General features: G+C 36.6%; 1 long non-coding RNA gene across 1 annotated transcript in view; it reads left to right on the top strand.

Moving 5' to 3' along the window:
* The first annotated feature begins 2291 nt into the window (after positions 1 to 2291).
* Positions 2292 to 19998, top strand: part of LOC144975610 (uncharacterized) — a 28563-nt gene continuing 10856 nt past the window's right edge. Inside the window, exons 1-3 of the long non-coding RNA XR_013645953.1 lie at positions 2292 to 2453; positions 4993 to 5077; positions 6741 to 6899. This is a non-coding gene — a long non-coding RNA (uncharacterized LOC144975610). The remainder of the gene's footprint in view (positions 2454 to 4992; positions 5078 to 6740; positions 6900 to 19998) is intronic.

The following is a 19998-nucleotide window of genomic DNA, read 5'->3' as shown; positions in this document are numbered from 1 at the left end:
AGTAGGCAGCAGTGGGGAGTGAACCTGGGTCTTAGGGCAGTGTACACCATTGGGGAGTGAACCTGGGACTTGGTTTCGGTGGGTTTCGTAGAAAAGCAATTACTCTCCCTCCCCACTGTTGTCTACTTCCCATAAATTTGTTGGATAGTGTCCGGTTTCGTAGGGTTCGTCGTGTTTCGTAAAAAAAGTAATTGCTTTTTTACGAAACCCGCCGAAACCTGCAGAAACCATAGTCTCAGGTTCACTCGCCACTGGTGTACACTTCCCTGTCTCAGGTTCACTCCCCATTGTTGCCTACTTCCTATAACTTTGTCGGATATTGTCAGGTTTCGTCGGGTTTTGTAAAAAAGTAAGTGCTTTTTAGTGGATATGCGCGGCATAAAAGCTAAGGTTTGATGGTTTGTTTTTTGGTGTTTTTTTTTCTTTTTTTTTTTAAACTTTTTATTTATTTATTTATTTATTTTTATTATTGGGGGGGGGGGGGTAATGATAAGTAATTGGATTCAATAGTTTGATGTCACGCCGCCCGGCAACGCGGCCATCTTGGTTCTAAACAAAGAAAATCATTACTTTTTATTCTTCATGCTGGCTAGAACTTTTCATGTCTTGTGATCAGAATATGTAAAAGTCAAAACATGATCAAATTTATGTTTTTTCCCCTCTGGATACGCTTTTATGTTCGCCGGAGAAATATTTCATAGGGCGTCCGCCATTGTTCCGATAGTTTAGAGCCAGTGTTACTAAGTTACCATGCGTCATTAGGAAGGAAGTGACGTAATGACTGTTGAAGAGTATTATCAACTGCGGTCTATTAACAATGACAAAGAGCTGAGTGAAGTCGTCTTCATTCAGTATATTATATTATTATATAGATAGAATGAAGTTGACGTCCGACGGGTCTTTGTTATTGTTTTTTTGCCATCCGCGTTTATGAGTAATTCTCACTAAACTATGTTGACCAGACTAAAAACGTTTAAGTTACACACAGTTTTGTGTGTGGTCCATTATGCTTCCGGGTGGCAATGTTGTGAGCTTCTAAGCCAAGCGCATCGTCATAATAGAAAAAAATAGCAGTGATTGGTAAACATTGCAATTTACGCAGGCTATGTGGTATGTCTTGTGGTATGACACCCGCTTTCGGATCGGAAGGTCTTGGGTTCGAGCTTCGCGCTTGGCGCATAATTGAGTCCCTGGAAAAGGCTCTTTACTCACATTCTCTCACCGTACTCAGGTGTATAATGAGTACCTGGCCGTTAACAGCGTTGTCTTTGTCCGAAAAATTTAATATCGCCTAACAGGCGTCATGATGTCCCGTCCTACATGTTAAATGTTGCTGTAGACCAGGGACCCCTTGTAAAGCGCTTTGAGCACATTTCGTGGATATTGTGATATGGATAGTCGGAGATGACATCACTCAGGTCTTTGTTATTGTTTTTTGCCATCCGCGTTTATGAGTAAAGCTCACTGAACTGTATTAACCTGACTATAAAACGTTCATGGATACAGTTTTGTGTGTTGGTCCGATATAATCCGTTATACTTCCGGATGGCAATGTTATGAGCTTCTTAGCCAAGCGCATACTATCTAGCTCAAATTTATTTGTTTATTTATTTTACTATCGATGGTTTGTGTCTACTTAAAATACCCACTGTTCTACCACTTGTTTATAATTTGAACGAGAAAATCGTGTGACAACTAGTCACCCATTCAGTGTTTGAAAACAATAACACTGATCAGAGAAAGGTCGAATTCATTCGCTTTATTGATTATGAACAACCAACTCCGTTTGTCCGAGCAATTCGTGTAAAGATGTGTCACAAATTCCATATTTTGATTGGTCAAAAATACACTTGTTAATTGTCAAATGAGTCGGCCAAACACTTTGTGAATTGATATCAAAATATCTTGACACCGTAATGGTGGTAATTACATTTAAACATGGAATCCTATCCACTTATCCACTATGTACAACTTTTTAAATGGATCGCCTGTGGTAATTGTGAACTATACTCATTATCGGTTCGCTGGGAAAGCTGGGGGTGGCTTGGTGTTTCGAAAACTTAGCATGTGCTGAAGTCAGAATGGACACAAACAAACTTAATTAATTAAAACAGTGATGCACGTACAATCTGTAATGTAATCACAGACGAAAAACGTAATTTTTATATTACAGGAACATTACACACTGTAGATGAGAACTATGTTCACGTTATAGCACACACACCATTTAAATATGTCCTTTCAATATTCAAATGAAGCATACGCCAGACAGAGAATCTTGCAAGGAGAACTAATAAAACCCATTGCTGTTCAATATTTATTGTGGTTGGTTGTAGCTAATATTCGTTTCATGGACAGAACGAAACAATTTCTTGAAATTTGATGGCTAAATTGTCATGTAATATGATGATGGAACAGGAATTCAAGTGTTTTGATGTGATGTGAAAGGCAAGGTAAAGATCATTAATGATAGATTTATCATTATTTTCATGGTTTGAAAATTTCCAGTCCAGCGAAATTAATGCTGGCATCTTGAGTTATCAGTGATGCATGAGAGTCCCGGGCGTTCCAGATGTTTATCCTACCAGTCCAGTTTCTATCTTTGGATAGAAATAAAACTTGGAACTTGAATTTTAACTCCAAGTGAGCAACACAATATATATTTATGGGAGATATTCTATAATATGCAGACGCCACTTAGTAAATAGGGAGATATTCCATAACATCCAGGCACCACTTCACTATTAGTAAATAGGGAGATATTCCATAACATGCAAATGGCATATCTCTCGATTTTTTGTCATCATCATCATTATTATCATCATCATCATCATCATCATCATCATCATCATCATCATCATCATCATCATCATCATCATCATCGTCATCATCATCATCATCATCATCATCATCATCATCAAATCTGAAAATAAAATCATCATCGACGGTGTCATGATTTTTTCGGGAAGTCTTTCCACAACTTCCTAGCAGTGAAAGGCAAAAAGAAAATACAAAAAGACCCCCCCCCCCCTTTCAGAATCCCCACTCCCCACCCTTTATATTGATATAAATATAATGATGATGATGATGATGATGATAATAATGATAATAATAATAATAATAATAATAATAATAATAATAATAATAATAATAATAAATAATAATAACAATAACAATAACAATAATAATAACAATAATATAATAATAATATAATAATAATAATAATAATAATAATAATAATAATAATAATAATAATAATAATAATAATAATAATAATAATAGATAAAATCAAATAACAAAGCAAAGTCAGTACCAGTAACTTTAGGAAAAACAGCCATCTTTCTACCTCGTGATTATCATTATCATGCATGATACTTACTTAAGGATACTGATGGATTGTTTCCAGCGCAGGTCCTTATAGGTCCTCTTCGCCAGACTCTATTTCTTCATTGTCTTTGTGATTTAAGTTTCTTCCGGTTTCACAATCTAAAGCGCATGATAAAAGGGACCGAGATCAATCCCCGGTGAGGTCGAGATTTTTTTTCCTGACACCCCTGTCCACCTGGCAGGGTGGCGGGTCTGTTAGATCTGGTGGAAAGTACTTTGCGATAGACTAGTAGTGTCCTATCAAAAGGGAAGCAAGCAATTGCCATCGTCTATTTCACGCTATAGAAACCACGATAAACTCCGGCTCCACGGGCCTAATGACTATTTACGCCATGATTATCATGTTCATCTCCATCATCATCATCATCGTCATTATCAGAATCTTCATTATGATTATTTTAATGTCGTAATATCTAAGGTTTAAGATTTGTCACGTCATCCTCACTTTTAACTTAGAATAGACCCCAAGTTCGAATCCCCATCTCAATACTCAGGCGGTATGATCTTGTGCGAGAAATACACGTTAAACACACAGCCAGCATTTTTACAAATTTGTCTTTCAAAGGCGGTGGACTGGTGTGTATCCGGGTTTCTATCGCGTAAAACGGACAATAGCAATTGCATCCTACCCTTGGGATAGGACCCGAGTCTAGATCAAAGTACTTTCAGCTTGGTCAAACAGACCTACTAGCTACCCAATTACTATTGTTTGAACAGAGTGGGGAGGGTGTCAGAAAGAAATACGGACTTCAAACAGGATCCAACTTTCTCAATTTTCGTCTGAAGAGAGTGCTCAACCAACGAAGCCATTGGACCCTCCCCCCCCCCCAGCCTATTGCAAACTTAAATTTTATCTAAATTCCTCACTTTGTATTCTCTCTGTCACTGTCCATAATAAAACGATACTTTTTTTTTTATTAATAATGAGAAGAGAAATGATGACGATGATAATGGTGTTGATGATGATGATAATATTGATAAAATGATGATGATGATGATGATGATGATATTGATAAAATGATGATGATGATTGATGATGATGATGATGATGATGATGATGATGATGATGATGATGATGATGATGATGATGATGATGATGAAAATGATGATTAAGATGATCATGATGATCATGATGATTTGCTCAGTGGCAAAGATTTATGGTGTCTAAAAAAAGTTAAAATTTAAGCATCGCCACCTCCATCTGCATCATCATCATCATCATCATCATCATCATCATCATCATCATCATCATCATCATCATCATCATCATCGTCATCATCATCGTCATCATCATCACCATCGCCACCGACATCATCATCATCCTCATCATTATTATTATCATCATCATCATCATCATCATCATCATCATCATCATCATCATCATCATCATCATCATCGTCATCATCATCGTCATCATCATCGTCATCATCATCGTCATCATCATCGTCATCATCATCACCATCGCCACCGACATCATCATCATCCTCATCATTATTATTATCATCATCATCATCATCATCATCATCACCACCATCACCACCACCACTAACCATTTTAGGCATCAGCACCAGTATCATTATTTTAATCATAATCCTTGTTAAACAGGGGTACACAGGATGAGAGGATGAGAAATTTACTTAGACCAACAGTGCATGTGAACAGAACTCTTACCCTGGAGCTATTAGATAAGGTAAATAATATGATATTTTAATGTAGTCACTGATAACATGGACAGCGTTTATGACAAAAAAATATATTTTTTTAAAGTTTAGATATTTTTAGACCTCAAACATTGATCAATTCTAAACGTCAGCTTACATATAGAGCACTTTCCACCAAAAGTGTTCAAAGCACTTTACAATGTGTCCAAAGCAAATAGCAACTTTTAACCTGCAGGACGATATTTATTTTTCGACAGAGACAACTGTTTTACCGACAAGGTAGTCATTTTACACATGAGTAAGGTGATAGAATGTGAGACATTTCCAAAGACGCGTCGGCCAGAACGTGATAAGAACCAGGAAACTTCCGGTCCATAGGCACGTGTTATAGTCAAATTTTTATTCAATATCACAATCGCGTAAAACATTTTCTTTGAAGACAGATCACGTAAATTTTAAAATGATAAACTTTAGCATTTGATTCGGTTAAAAAAAAAAATTCTTATAGTCTAAAACGCTGGACAGCCTAGGTATCCTTCTTACCACTGATATTATTTGTGTTATTACTCTCTCTCTCTCTCTCTCTCTCTCTCTCTCTCTCTCTCTCACCCACCCACTCACCCACCCGCACACACACACACACACACACACACACCCAAACACTTTCTCTTTCTCCTCCCTCTCGCTCTCTCTCTCTCTCCCCCTCTCTATCTATCTCTTTTCTCTCTCTCTCTCTCTCTCTCTCTCTCTCTCTCTCTCTCTCTCTCACCCACCCACTCACCCACCCGCACACACACACACACACACACACACACACACACACACCCAAACACTTTCTCTTTCTCCTCCCTCTCGCTCTCTCTCTCTCTCCCCCCTCTCTATCTATCTCTTTTCTCTCTCTTTCTATCTCTCTCTCTCCCTCTCTCTCTCTCTCTCGCTCGCTCATGTCTCTCTCTCTCTCTCTCTCTCTCTCTCTCTCTCTCTCTCTCTTTATCCTTCTCTATTTATATCTATCTCTTTCTGCTTTTTATTTTTGATATCTGTCTATCTCTCCCTACATATTTCTTTCTTCGTATGATGAAATGCGATATACAATTTCAATATTAACATTACTCCATCATCATCATCATCATCATCATCATCATCATCATCATCATCATCATCATCATCATCGTCGTCATCATCATCATCATCATCATCATTTTCATCACCACTACCCACAAAGTCATCACAACATGTGTGTGATTCGTTACGACGGTGTGACGTCTCGTCTTGTCAAGCAATGTTGAGCAGGGTCAGTTGCGGGATGGATAACAATGATCGTGAATAATTCTGGTCCCGACCTTGTGTCCTTGGGTTAGGAACTTAACATGCATTACCCCATTCGACTCACGTGAGAATCAGTACCCGGCTATGGGAAGTGGTGGTTGCTGTAAAAGTGCTATTACAAAAAAGACTAGAGATGACAGGCACTATATGCATTGGAATAATGGTTTCATATGGCCTGCTGGGGGAATAAATGAAACATTTTGAAACACAATGAGTATGGTAAAACCATTGAAATGTTGCGTAAATGTTCATATTCATTTTTAATTCATCACCCCCAGTCTCATCACCATCATCATTATTATCATCATCATCATCATCTTCCTTTTCAAAACCACATCACATTTCATCTCTAATTCTTCAAAGGACACCCATCTCTTTATCGATGAGAAATGTGACAAGACCGCTCTAACGTCAGTACCTGGTGGTTACAGCCAGCTTATCACGTCACAGTGGACGGCGATTGAGAATTTCATCCTGGATTTGACCTAATCAACCGTAATCTTGGATCAAGCTTATATAAAGGTGACATCTTATACCGTTTTGGTCATCCAACCCACCATCTCTCTCTCTCTCTCTCTCTGTCTCTCTCTCTCTCTCTTTCTGTCTCTCCATATGCCTGTCTCTGTCTGTCTCTCTCTCCCTCTCGCTCGCTCTCTTTCTATTTCTCTCTTGCTCTCTCTCTCTCCCTCTCTCTCTCTCTCTCTCCCCCCTCTCTCTCTCTCTCTTTCTGTCTCTCCAGATGTCTGTCTCTGTCTGTCTCTGTCTCTCTCTCCCTCTCGCTCGCTCTCTTTCTTTTTCTCTCTTGCTCTCTCTCTCTCCCTCCCTCTCTCTCTCTCTCTCTCTCTCTCTCTCTCTCTCTCTCATCGTGTATACTTGCATATTCCGTTATCTTCAACACACTTTAGTATGCATCTTGCATAGTTCTAGGTTAGTTTTGCACTGATATCCTCGCCCCATAGTCCCAAGATCAATCCCCACTGCTGTGCAATTTCCTGGGCCCCATTCCATTCCCAATTGCTGCCGACCTCTCAGGTCATTCTCCTATGGTACCCAACTCCCATAGTCCGGCTTCCATTCCCACTGGTATTCATTTCCCATAGTCCCAGGATTATTTCCAACTGATATCCCCTTCCTGTAGTCCCAGGTTCACTCCTCACTGATGTGCATTTCCCTGAGTCACTGGTTCATTCCCATTGTGTGCCACTTCCCATAACTTTTAACGATTTCTGTAGGTTTCGAAAAAGAGAAAGTACTCTGGACTCACTTTCCACTGATATCTACCTCTCGGGGTCCCAGGTTCAATCCCCATTTGTGCCCATCTCCTATAGTTTCAGGTTCATCCTTCTCTTGTACCCAACTCCCATAGTCCGGCTTCACTCCCCACTGGTATCCATTTCCCATAGTCCCAGGTTCATTTCCCTCTGATATCCTCTTCCCATAGTCTCAGGTTCATCCCACATTGCTCTGCACTTCCCTGAGTTCCAGGTTCAATCCCCATTTCTGTCCACCTCAGTCTCAGTTTCATTCAGTTTAATTCTTTTCTGGTACCCAAATTTCATAGTCAGCCTTCAATCCCCGCTGGTTCCAGGTTTCATTTCCATCTGACATCCTCTTCCCATAGCCCCAGGTTCACTCCCAACTGCTGTGCACTTTCCTGAGTCCCAGGTTCATTCCCAATTGCCGCCCATATCCTATAGTCTCATGTTCATTCTCCTCGGGTACCGTACTGCCTTACTCTGGCTTCGATTCACGCTGGTATTTATCTCCCATTGTGCCAAGTTTAATTTCCACTAATATCCTCTTTCCAAAATCCCATGTTCACTCCCCAATGGTGTGCACTTCCTAAAATTCCCCATGTGAGCCCATTTCCCAAAACTTTTAACGGTTTTGGTAGGTTTCGAAAAAGAGTACATTTCTGGCCTCACTCTCCACTGGTATATACCTCTCTAGTCTCTGGTTCAATCCCCATCGGTGCCCACCTCATACAATAGCAGGTTCATTCTTCTTCTGGTATCCAACTCCCTTAGTCCGGCTTCAATTCCCACTGATATCCATCTCCCACAGTCCCAGATTAATTTCCATCTATATTCTTCCCATAGCCCCATGTTCGCTCCTCACTGCTGTGCATGTCCCTGACTCCCAGGTTCATTCCCCATTGCTGTCCACCTCCTATTTTCTTAGGTTCAAGCTTCTTGTGCCCATATACCATAGCCCGGGTTCGATTCCCACAGGTATTCACTTTCCTAGACCTCAGGTTCACTCTCCACTTGTGTGCACTTCCCTTAGTCCTTGGTTCATTCCCCATTAGTGCCCACTTCCCATAACTTTTGACGATTTCGGAAGGTTTCGAAAAAGAGTAAGTACTCTAGGCTCGATCTCCACTACCACTCGTAGTCCCAGGTTCGATCACCATTGGTGCCCACCTCCTATAGTTTCATATTTAATCTCTTCTGGTACCCAACTTCCATAGTCCGGCTTCAATTCCCAATGGTGTCCCTGGTTCATTTCCCTATGATATCCTCTTCCCATAGTCCCAGGCTCATTCCCCACTGCTGTTCACTTCCCTGAGTTCCGTGCTCATTCCACATTGCTGCTCACTCCCATCTGGTTCATTCTCCTCTAATATCCAACTCCCATACTCCCAGGTTTATTTCCCACTGACATCCTCTTCCCATTCACCCATCTTCACTCCCCACTGGTGTGCACTTCCATGACCCCCTGGTTCATTCCCCATGTGTGCCCAATTCACATAACATTTGAAGTTTCGGTAGGTTTTGAAAAATAGAAGTAACTCTTCTGGGCTTACTCTCCACTGGAATCTAACTTTCGTAGTCTCAGGTTCAATCCCCATTGGTCCACACCTCCTTGAGTACCAGGTTCATTCTCCTCTGGTATCAAACTCCAATAGCCCGGCTTCAATTCTCACTGCTATTCATCTCCCTTAGTCCCAGGTTCAATTCCCATTGCGTCCCACCGCCTACAGTCTCGGGTTTATTCTCCACTGCTACCCAACTCCCTGAGTCCAGCTTCCATTGCCGCTGGTATCCATCTCCGATAGTCCAGGATTATTTCCTAATGATTCCCTCTTCCAGTAGTCTCAGGTTCACTCCACACTGTTGTGCACTTCCCTGAGTCCCAGGTTTATTCACCATTGCTATCTACCTCAGTCTCGGGTTCATTCTTCTCTGGTACCCAATCTTATAATCCAACTTCAATTCTCGCTCGTATCAATCTCCCATAGTCCCAGGTTCATTTCCATCTGATATCCTCTTCCGATTGTCCCAGGTTCACTCCCCACTGTTGTGCACTCCACTGTCCTATGTTCATTCCCCATTGCTGTTCACCTCCTATTTTCTTTGTTTCAATCTCCTCCGGTGACCAAATACCATAGTCCGGGTACTTACCATAGACCCCAGGTTCACTTTCCACTTGTAGGCATTTATCTCAGTCCCTGGTTCATTCCCCATGTGTGCCCACTTCCCATAACTTTAGACGACTGCAGTAGATTTCCAAAAAAGTAAGTACTCTGGGCTCAATCTCCACTACCTCTCGTAGCCCCAGGTTCAATCACCATTAGTGCTCAACTCCTATAGTTTCATGTTCAATTTCCTCTGGTACCAAACTCTCATTGTCCGGCTTCAATTCTTAACGGTGTCCATCTCCCATAGTCTCAGGTTCATTTCCCTATGACATCGTCTTCCCATAGTGCAGGATTCACTCCCCACTGTGGTTCACTTTCCTGAGTCCTAGTTTCATTCCCCATTGCTGTCCAAATCCCAAAGTCTCCAACTCCAAAAGACTGGCTTCAACCCCACTTGTGTCCATCTACCATAGTCCCAAGTTCATTTCCCTATAATACCCTCTTCCAATAGTGCCAGGTTCACTCCCCACTGCTGTTCACTTCCCTGAGTCCCAGGTTCATTCCCCATTTCTTCCCATATCCCAAAGCCTCAGGTTTATTCTCCTCTAATACCAGTACTCTTCTGGGCTCTCTCTCCACTGGTATCTAAATTTCGTAGTCCCAGGTTCAATTCCCCATTGGTCCACACCTCCTGAGTCCCAGGTTCATTCTCCTCTGGTATCCAACTCCAAAAGCCCGGCTTCAATTCCCAATGGTGTCAATCTCCCATAGTCCCGGGTTCATTCCCCACTGCTTCCCACCTCCTATAGTCTCGGGTTCATTCTTCTCTGGTACCCAACTCCATTAGCCCGGCTTCAATTCCGGCCCGTATCAATCTTCCATAATCCCAGGATTATTTCTCAATGATTCCCTCTTCCCATAGTCTCAAGTTCATTTCACACTGCTGTGCACTTCCCTCCCCATTGCTGTCCACATCAGTTTCAGGTTCATTCTTCTCTGGTACCCAAATCTCATAATCCGACTTCAATTCCCGCTAGTATTCATCTCCCATAGTCCTAAGTTCATTTGCCTCTGATTTCCTCTTTCCAAAGTCCCAGGTTCACTCCCCACAGCTGTGCACTTCCTGGGTCCCAGGTCCATTATCCATTTCTGCCCAAATCGCATAGTCTCAGGTTCATTCTCCTCGGGTACGCAACTCCCTTATTCCTGCTTCAATTCACGCCGGTATCCATCTCCAATAGTGCCACGTTCATTCTCAATTGCTTCCCACCTCCTATAGTCTCGGGTTCATTCTCAACTGCTACCCAACTCCCTTAGTCCAGCTTCAACTCCCGCTCGTATCCATCTCCCATAGTGCCAGGATTATTTCCCAATGATTCCCTCTTCCCATATTCTCATGTTTACTCCACACTGCTGTTCACTTCCCTGGGTCCCAGATTCATTCCTTCATTGTTGTCCACCTCAGTCTCAGGGTCATTTTTCTCTGGCACTCAAATCTCATAATCCGGCTTCATTTCCCACTCGTATCCATCTCCAATAGTCTCAAGATTATTTCCCAATGATTCCCTCTTCCCATAGTCTCATGTTCATTTCCCTATGATATGCTATTCCCATAATCCCAGGTTCACTCCCCCACTGCTGCTCACTTCTCTGAGTCCCAGATTTATTCCCCATTTCTGTCCATCTCAGTCTAGGGTTCATTTTTCTCTGGTACCCAAATCTCACAATCCGGCTTCAATTCCCGCTAGTATCCATATCCCATAGTCCCGGGTTCATTTCCATCTGATATCCTCTTCCCATAGTCTCAGGTTCTCTCCCCACTGCTGTGCACTTCCCTGACTCCCTGGTTCATCTCCCTATTTATGACCACTTCCCATACCTTTTGTGGATTTCTGTAGGTTTAGAAAAAGAGAAGTACCCTTCCACTCTCCACTGGTATCCGCCTCTCTAGTCCCAAGTTCAATCCCCATTGATGACCTTCTCCTTTAGTGTTTGTTTATTGTCCACTGGTACACTTTCCCGAGTCCCTGCTTAACTCCCTACTGCTGCCTACTTCCAATAACTTTGTCGGGTTTCGTCGGGTTTCGGCCGGTTTCGGCGGATTTCATCCGGTTTCGGCGGGTTTCTAAAAAAAAGAAATACCCGATTTTTTTAAATCAAAAGAAATAGTAAACTAATTTATGAAAATCATAATTTAAGATAGACAATGTCTAATTTTAATATCATCCCCCAAAGAAAGGGACATATTAATAATTGAAACAAAAAATCGAATATAAGAACTTCAAAAAGGAAAGAAATACTCAACATGGACCGTTTTGGGCACAAAACCCTTCCTCAGTCAAAACAAAATCAGTTGCTATAATGTGTTTTTTATTGTGATTAATAGTGTTGTCGATTCAAAAGGATGCGCAGTCTTGATTTCGAAGGATTGAATAGTGTTTTGCGTTTTCATAGGATTGGACTTCTCTTCTAATACTGGATTTTCGTGATGTGATTCACTGTTTTGTATATTCAAAAGGATTCCAAAATGTTTTGATTTCATTTTTTTCCTATCTAAAAGGACAAGAAATGGTTGTCCTTTCTTGAAATATTATTTCTGGAATCATTTCTTGTGTGTTACTCTATTTGTTTTTGATATATTCTAGGATGCTATGATTATACCATTTATTTGATAACTGATAATTTTATGTGAGGCATTAGCTATCACTATCAAATGTTTGTGTTGTTGTTTTATAAGTTCATGTTGGCTGAGGAAGTGTATTGAGTCCGAAACGGTCCGTGTAAAATATTATGTTCTTTTTTTTTCCAAACCGTTATGTTCATTTTATATTCACTTTTTACAATCGACAGCTTTAAAAGCGTTGTATTAATTTGGACATTATACTACATCTCAACAGCAACAGGGATAGATACTGATCGAAACAAAATTGAATTGTCTTGATTGCACACCATTTTTGCACGGGCATTCTTAAAATGTCCGTCACAGCTCACAGATAGCTCCACACATTAAGGATACTGAGTTTATCTATCTATCTATCCATCTGTATGTATCTCTTTATCTATTTATATATCTACCTACCTTCCTTTACGTATGTTCATCCATTTATCTGTCTATCTATCTCTATGTATCTATCTATGTATTCATTCATCCATCAATCTCCATCAATTATGTGACTTTTAAAGGAAATAGACACGATTGCTATAGTAAATAAGATAATTTGTTAAAACTTTTTATTGATATTTCTTTGTTTACAAGTATTTCATGCTTTTTCATCTTTATTACTTTGTCTATATTTTTTTTCTATCTCTCCGATTATAAATATATATTTTAAATTTTGTAATTATAAGATCAGTATTACCCACTTTTACTTATGAATATAAAGTGATAGTTTGTAAGCATCTTCATATTTATTTACAATTTTCAACTTACAAATACAAACATCTTAGTTGAAGGCAACCAAGTGGAGAAAAATGATGTCAGCTCAAAAAGCATCATTAACATTGTTTCATGCAGAACATTATCAATCAATTTATTAAAGTTAAACAATATTTTTCTGGTGTTTGGAACGTTTTTAGGAAAAGAGCACTTTCAACACATGGCGTAAGAGCTCTTTCCAATAGCAGCAGGCAGTATTCCGTTCTATCTAGTCTATACGAAGGTTTATTTTCCATTTAAAAAATCCTTTTTGCTCTTATCTTTCATGGTGTGTTCCTCAATATATTATTAAATTAATCAAGACGAAAACATTTTATGTTTTAACATGAAATAATAATGGAGTTTTGAATATAACAATAAAAATGTAATTATTTTAAAATTTGCGATCAAATTAAGCCTGATTCAATTATTTATATACCTGATAATATTAAACTGAAAAACATTGTTTTTTTAAAGACAAAGTCAAAAGATGTGAGATTAAGAGATATTATTAACGTGTTACAATGAAAAGATATTATCAGACCAGGTATCATATTATAGTTGATGGTTTATTTCATATATCTTGTCGCGAGATTTTCATATACAATTTAGTTTGTTATTCCTAACCTCCTTGTATTTCTATGTTATGCTAACCATTCTTATATGTATTGACCATTGTATTATTTTAAATATTTTACCATGGATTATATCCATAATTACCTTTGAAATAAACAAATCAGGAATAACAAGGCCTGGCATCTATAACTGATTATTGTAATTACAAACAAATACATACATATATATATATATATATATATATATATATATATATATATATATATATATATATTATAAAAGCAAAAACCATGAAATAATAGTGCTCAACTTTTTGATAAAAGGAGCTTTTTATAAACATTTTAAATATAATTATTATTGTTTAATTTCTACATTACTGTTTCATGTCACTAGGACAATCTACGGGAAGTGTGTGTATCGTTATTGTTGTTTATGATTGTGTGTTGTTTCATACTTCCTATGATGTTTTGGTGTCGAGACTCTTATGGTGGTTTGAAGTTGCATGCAATGTGGAAGTGGAAGTGAAAGTAGATTGCTGTGTTTTTCGTATTTTTCTAGAATCGTGTTTATGGAGGTTCGTAATTACATAAAAGGTGTTTGTTTCTATGTCTGCATGGGGATTTTAGTTCGTTTCTTCTTTTGAGTGTTGCCATGGTCGGTTTTGTGATGATGAACAATCTGTCTTCTAGCAGAGGTTGCAAATCTTAGAAGAGGGGTAGTACGACTGTGCTCTGGAGATGATTTTCTATGTGATGCTGTGTTGTATGTATTTTTCTTTGAGGTTCCAAATGTGTTCGCTTAGTGTAGTAGAATGTCGTTTGTGTATGTGTCTGAAGGAAACAACAATAACGATTACACACACTTCCCGTAGATTGTCCTAGAGACACGAAACAGTACTGTAGAAGTTAAACAATAATAATTATACTTAAAATGTTTTATATATATATATATATATATATATATATATATATATATATATATATATATATATATATAAAATCATTTTTGTTATTAGGTAACTATTATTTTAAAGAGCCACAAGAGACATGAATAAATTATCACATCTCCGAATTTACTTTTTATAATAAAGTTATTATGGTGCTCTTATTACAGATCTGGCTTCCTAACACTTTTAAAATATGTATTTCTAACAGAAAAAATGAGTGTATTTAACTTAAATAATGAATAATTTTTATCAACAGTATTCTACAACAATTTAATTTAAAGTTGAATATATTTATGTTCAGGTTTTAAACTAAACATATAAGTATAAGCAGGTTAAATGGATTAAATATTATAATGCATTTCTAAAATTGGAAACATAATCTTGTAGGTATACGAGATTTTTGTATTACTTGGCATATCTGTTTTTATCTATAGAGTCTCTTGTCATTGACCTGCTGGCGATAGTTCCGCGTAACGGGTGGTTGTTATCATCATGGGCGGTGATGATGACACTCGCTTTCGGATCGCCGACGGGTCAGCGGGGTCATGACATATTGATACTCGTGTTTATTTAATGATGACGTAATAGATTATGATGTGTAGAAAGTTGAATCCATTACCTCTATTACCTTAGCCTCTATAGATGTAAAACAGGTGGTGGTTTATTATATAACCAAATATGCTACAAACATTGAATAGCCAATTTATCTGTTAGTTCTAGATCAAAACAGAAATGAGTACCTTACGAGTTTAATATGTTCATACCTTAAGTTAGGAATAGACGAATCATACAAACTCTACAAGATTTCCGTATTATTTGGCAGGTCTGTAGATAGAAATAAAAAATATCCCATAGTTACTCTCAAAGTAAAGTTTCGTTCACATAACAGCAAAGATTGTCTTTATATTAAAAGTAGCATGTCATAGGAGGTCTTCTGGCGATAGTTATTAAATGTTTTTAGTAAGTTGTGTAGAAAATTGAAACGATTAAGATAACCTTTTCCTATATAGAGTTGTTACAGGTAGTGTGTTCCAATACCAGTTCTTATATAACCACAAATGCTACAAAAATTGAATACCTAACTTACCTTTTTAAGATTCAATCAAAGATCAAATCAAACATGAGTACTTTACAAGTTTAATGTCTTCATACCTTAAGTTAGAAATAGACAAATAATAATAGTTCTATGAGATTTTCGTATTACTTGGCAGGTCTGTAGATAAATAAACTAAAATATTCCATAATTACCCACAAAGTAAAGCTTCATTCTTATAACAGCCAGAATTGTCTATATATTAAGAGTATCATGTCATTGGCCTGCTGGCGATAGTTCGCGTAACGGGAGGTTGTTATTATCATGGGCGGTGATGATGACACTCGCTCTCGGATCGCCGACGGGTCAGCGGGGCCATGACATATTGATACTCATGTTTTTTTAATGATATCGTAATAGGTTAAGGCTGGTAAAAAATTGAAACTATTAAGATAACATTTTTCTATATAGATTTGATATAGATAGTGTATTCCAATACCAGTTCTTATATAACCAAATATGCTGCAAAATTGAATATCCAACTTACCTTTTTAATCTAAGATATCAAAGATCAAAGCAAACACGAGTACTTTACGAGTTTAATATCTTCATACCTTAAGTTAGATATAGATAAATAATAATAATAATAATAATAATAGTTCTATGAGATTTTCGTATTAGTTGGCAGGTCTGTAGATAAAAAAAAATTAAAATATTCCATAATTACCCAAAAAGTAACGCTTCATTCATATAACAGCCAAAATTGTCTATATATTAAGAGTGTCGTGTCATTGGCCTGCTGGCGATAGTTCCGCGTAACGGGAGGTTGTTATTATCATGGGCGGTGATGATGACACTCGCTCTCGGATCGCCGACGGGTCAGCGGGGCCATGACATATTGATACTCATGTTTTTTTAATGATATCGTAATAGGTTAAGGCTGGTAAAAAATTGAAACTATTAAGATAACATTTTTCTATATAGATTTGATATAGATAGTGTATTCCAATACCAGTTCTTATATAACCAAATATGCTGCAAAATTGAATATCCAACTTACCTTTTTAATCTAAGATATCAAAGATCAAAGCAAACACGAGTACTTTACGAGTTTAATATCTTCAAACCTTAAGTTAGATATAGATAAATAATAATAATAATAATAATAGTTCTATGAGATTTTCGTATTACTTGGCAGGTCTGTAGATAAAAAAAACTAAAATATTCCATAATTACCCAAAAAGTAACGCTTCATTCATATAACAGCCAAAATTGTCTATATATTAAGAGTGTCGTGTCATTGGCCTGCTGGCGATAGTTCCGCGTAACGGGAGGTTGTTATTATCATGGGCGGTGATGATGACACTCGCTCTCGGATCGCCGACGGGTCAGCGGGGCCATGACATATTGATACTCATGTTTTTTTAATGATATCGTAATAGGTTAAGGCTGGTAAAAAATTGAAACTATTAAGATAACATTTTTCTATATAGATTTGATATAGATAGTGTATTCCAATACCAGTTCTTATATAACCAAATATGCTGCAAAATTGAATTCCAACTTACCTTTTTAATCTAAGATATCAAAGATCAAAGCAAACACGAGTACTTTACGAGTTTAATATCTTCAAACCTTAAGTTAGATATAGACAAAAATAATAATAATAATAATAATAATAATAATAATAATAATATAATAATAATAATAATAATAATAATAATAATAATAATAATAATAATAATAATAATAGTTCTATGAGATTTTCGTATTAGTTGGCAAGTCTGTATATAAATAAACTAAAATATTCCATATTACCCAAAAAGTAACGCTTCATTCATATAACAGCCAAAATTGTCTATATATTAAGAGTGTCGTGTCATTGGCCTGCTGGCGATAGTTCCGCGTAACGGGAGGTTGTTATTATCATGGGCGGTGATGATGACACTCGCTCTCGGATCGCCGACGGGTCAGCGGGGCCATGACATATTGATACTCATGTTTTTTTTAATGATATCGTAATAGGTTAAGGCTGGTAAAAATTGAAACTATTAAGATAACATTTTTCTATATAGATTTGATATAGATAGTGTATTCCAATACCAGTTCTTAATATAACCAAATATGCTGCAAAATTGAATATCCAACTTACCTTTTTAATCTAAGATATCAAAGATCAAAGCAAACACGAGTACTTTACGAGTTTAATATCTTCAAACCTTAAGTTAGATATAGACAAATAATAATAATAATAATAATAATAATAATAATAATAATTAATAATAATATAATAATAATAATAATATATAATAATAATAATAATAAATAATAATTATAATAATAATAATATAGTTCTATGAGATTTTCGTATTAGTTGGCAAGTCTGTATATAAATAAACTAAAATATTCCATAATTACCCAAAAAGTAACGCTTCATTCATATAACAGCCAAAATTGTCTATATATTAAGAGTGTCGTGTCATTGGCCTGCTGGCGATAGTTCCGCGTAACGGGAGGTTGTTATTATCATGGGCGGTGATGATGACACTCGCTCTCGGATCGCCGACGGGTCAGCGGGGCCATGACATATTGATACTCATGTTTTTTTAATGATATCGTAATAGGTTAAGACTGGTAAAAATTGAAACTATTAAGATAACATTTTTCTATTTAGATTTGATATAGATAGTGTATTCCAATACCAGTTCTTATATAACCAAATATGCTGCAAAATTGAATATCCAACTTACCTTTTTAATCTAAGAGATCAAAGATCAAAGCAAACACGAGTACTTTACGAGTTTAATATCTTCATACCTTAAGTTAGATATAGACAAATAATATAATAATAATAATAATAATAATAAATAATAATAATAATAATAATAATAATAATAATAATAATAATAATAATAATAATAATATAGTTCTATGAGATTTTCGTATTAGTTGGCAAGTCTGTATATAAATAAACTAAAATATTCCATAATTACCCAAAAAGTAACGCTTCATTCATATAACAGCCAAAATTGTCTATATATTAAGAGTGTCGTGTCATTGGCCTGCTGGCGATAGTTCCGCGTAACGGGAGGTTGTTATTATCATGGGCGGTGATGATGACACTCGCTCTCGGATCGCCGACGGGTCAGCGGGGCCATGACATATTGATACTCATGTTTTTTTTTAATGATATCGTAATAGGTTAAGACTGGTAAAAATTGAAACTATTAAGATAACATTTTTCTATATAGATTTGATATAGATAGTGTATTCCAATACCAGTTCTTATATAACCAAATATGCTGCAAAATTGAATATCCAACTTACCTTTTTAATCTAAGATATCAAAGATCAAAGCAAACACGAGTACTTTACGAGTTTCATATCTTCATACTTTAGTTAGATATAGACAAATAATAATAATAATAATAATAATAATAATAATAATAATAATAATAATAATAATAATAATAATAATAATAATAATAATAATAATAATAATAATAATAATAATAATAATAATAATATATAATAATAATAATAATAGTTCTATGAGATTTTCGTATTAGTTGGCAAGTCTGTATATAAATAAACTAAAATATTCCATAATTACCCAAAAAGTAACGCTTCATTCATATAACAGTCAAAATTGTCTATATATTAAGAGTGTCGTGTCATTGGCCTGCTGGCGATAGTTCCGCGTAACGGGAGGTTGTTATTATCATGGGCGGTGATGATGACACTCGCTCTCGGATCGCCGACGGGTCAGCGGGGCCATGACATATTGATACTCATGTTTTTTTAATGATATCGTAATAGGTTAAGACTGGTAAAAATTGAAACTATTAAGATAACATTTTTCTATTTAGATTTGATATAGATAGTGTATTCCAATACCAGTTCTTATATAACCAAATATGCTGCAAAATTGAATATCCAACTTACCTTTTTAATCTAAGATATCAAAGATCAAAGCAAACACGAGTACTTTACGAGTTTAATATCTTCATACCTTAAGTTAGATATAGACAAATAATAATAATAATAATAATAATAATAATAATAATAATAATAATAATAATAATAATATAATAATAATAATAATAATAATAAATAATAATAATAATAATAATAATAATAATAATAATAATAATAATAATAATAGTTCTATGAGATTTTCGTATTAGTTGGCAAGTCTGTATATAAATAAACTAAAATATTCCATAATTACCCAAAAAGTAACGCTTCATTCATATAACAGCCAAAATTGTCTATATATTAAGAGTGTCG

This window comes from Berghia stephanieae, chromosome 6, assembly GCF_034508935.2.
Source record: "Berghia stephanieae isolate SIO BIC M18660-M18661 chromosome 6, UCSD_Bste_1.3, whole genome shotgun sequence".
In the NCBI taxonomy this organism is placed as follows: domain Eukaryota; kingdom Metazoa; phylum Mollusca; class Gastropoda; order Nudibranchia; family Aeolidiidae; genus Berghia; species Berghia stephanieae.
The sequence above is the reverse complement of the archived record's forward strand: the minus strand, read 5'-3'. Positions and strand labels throughout refer to the sequence as shown.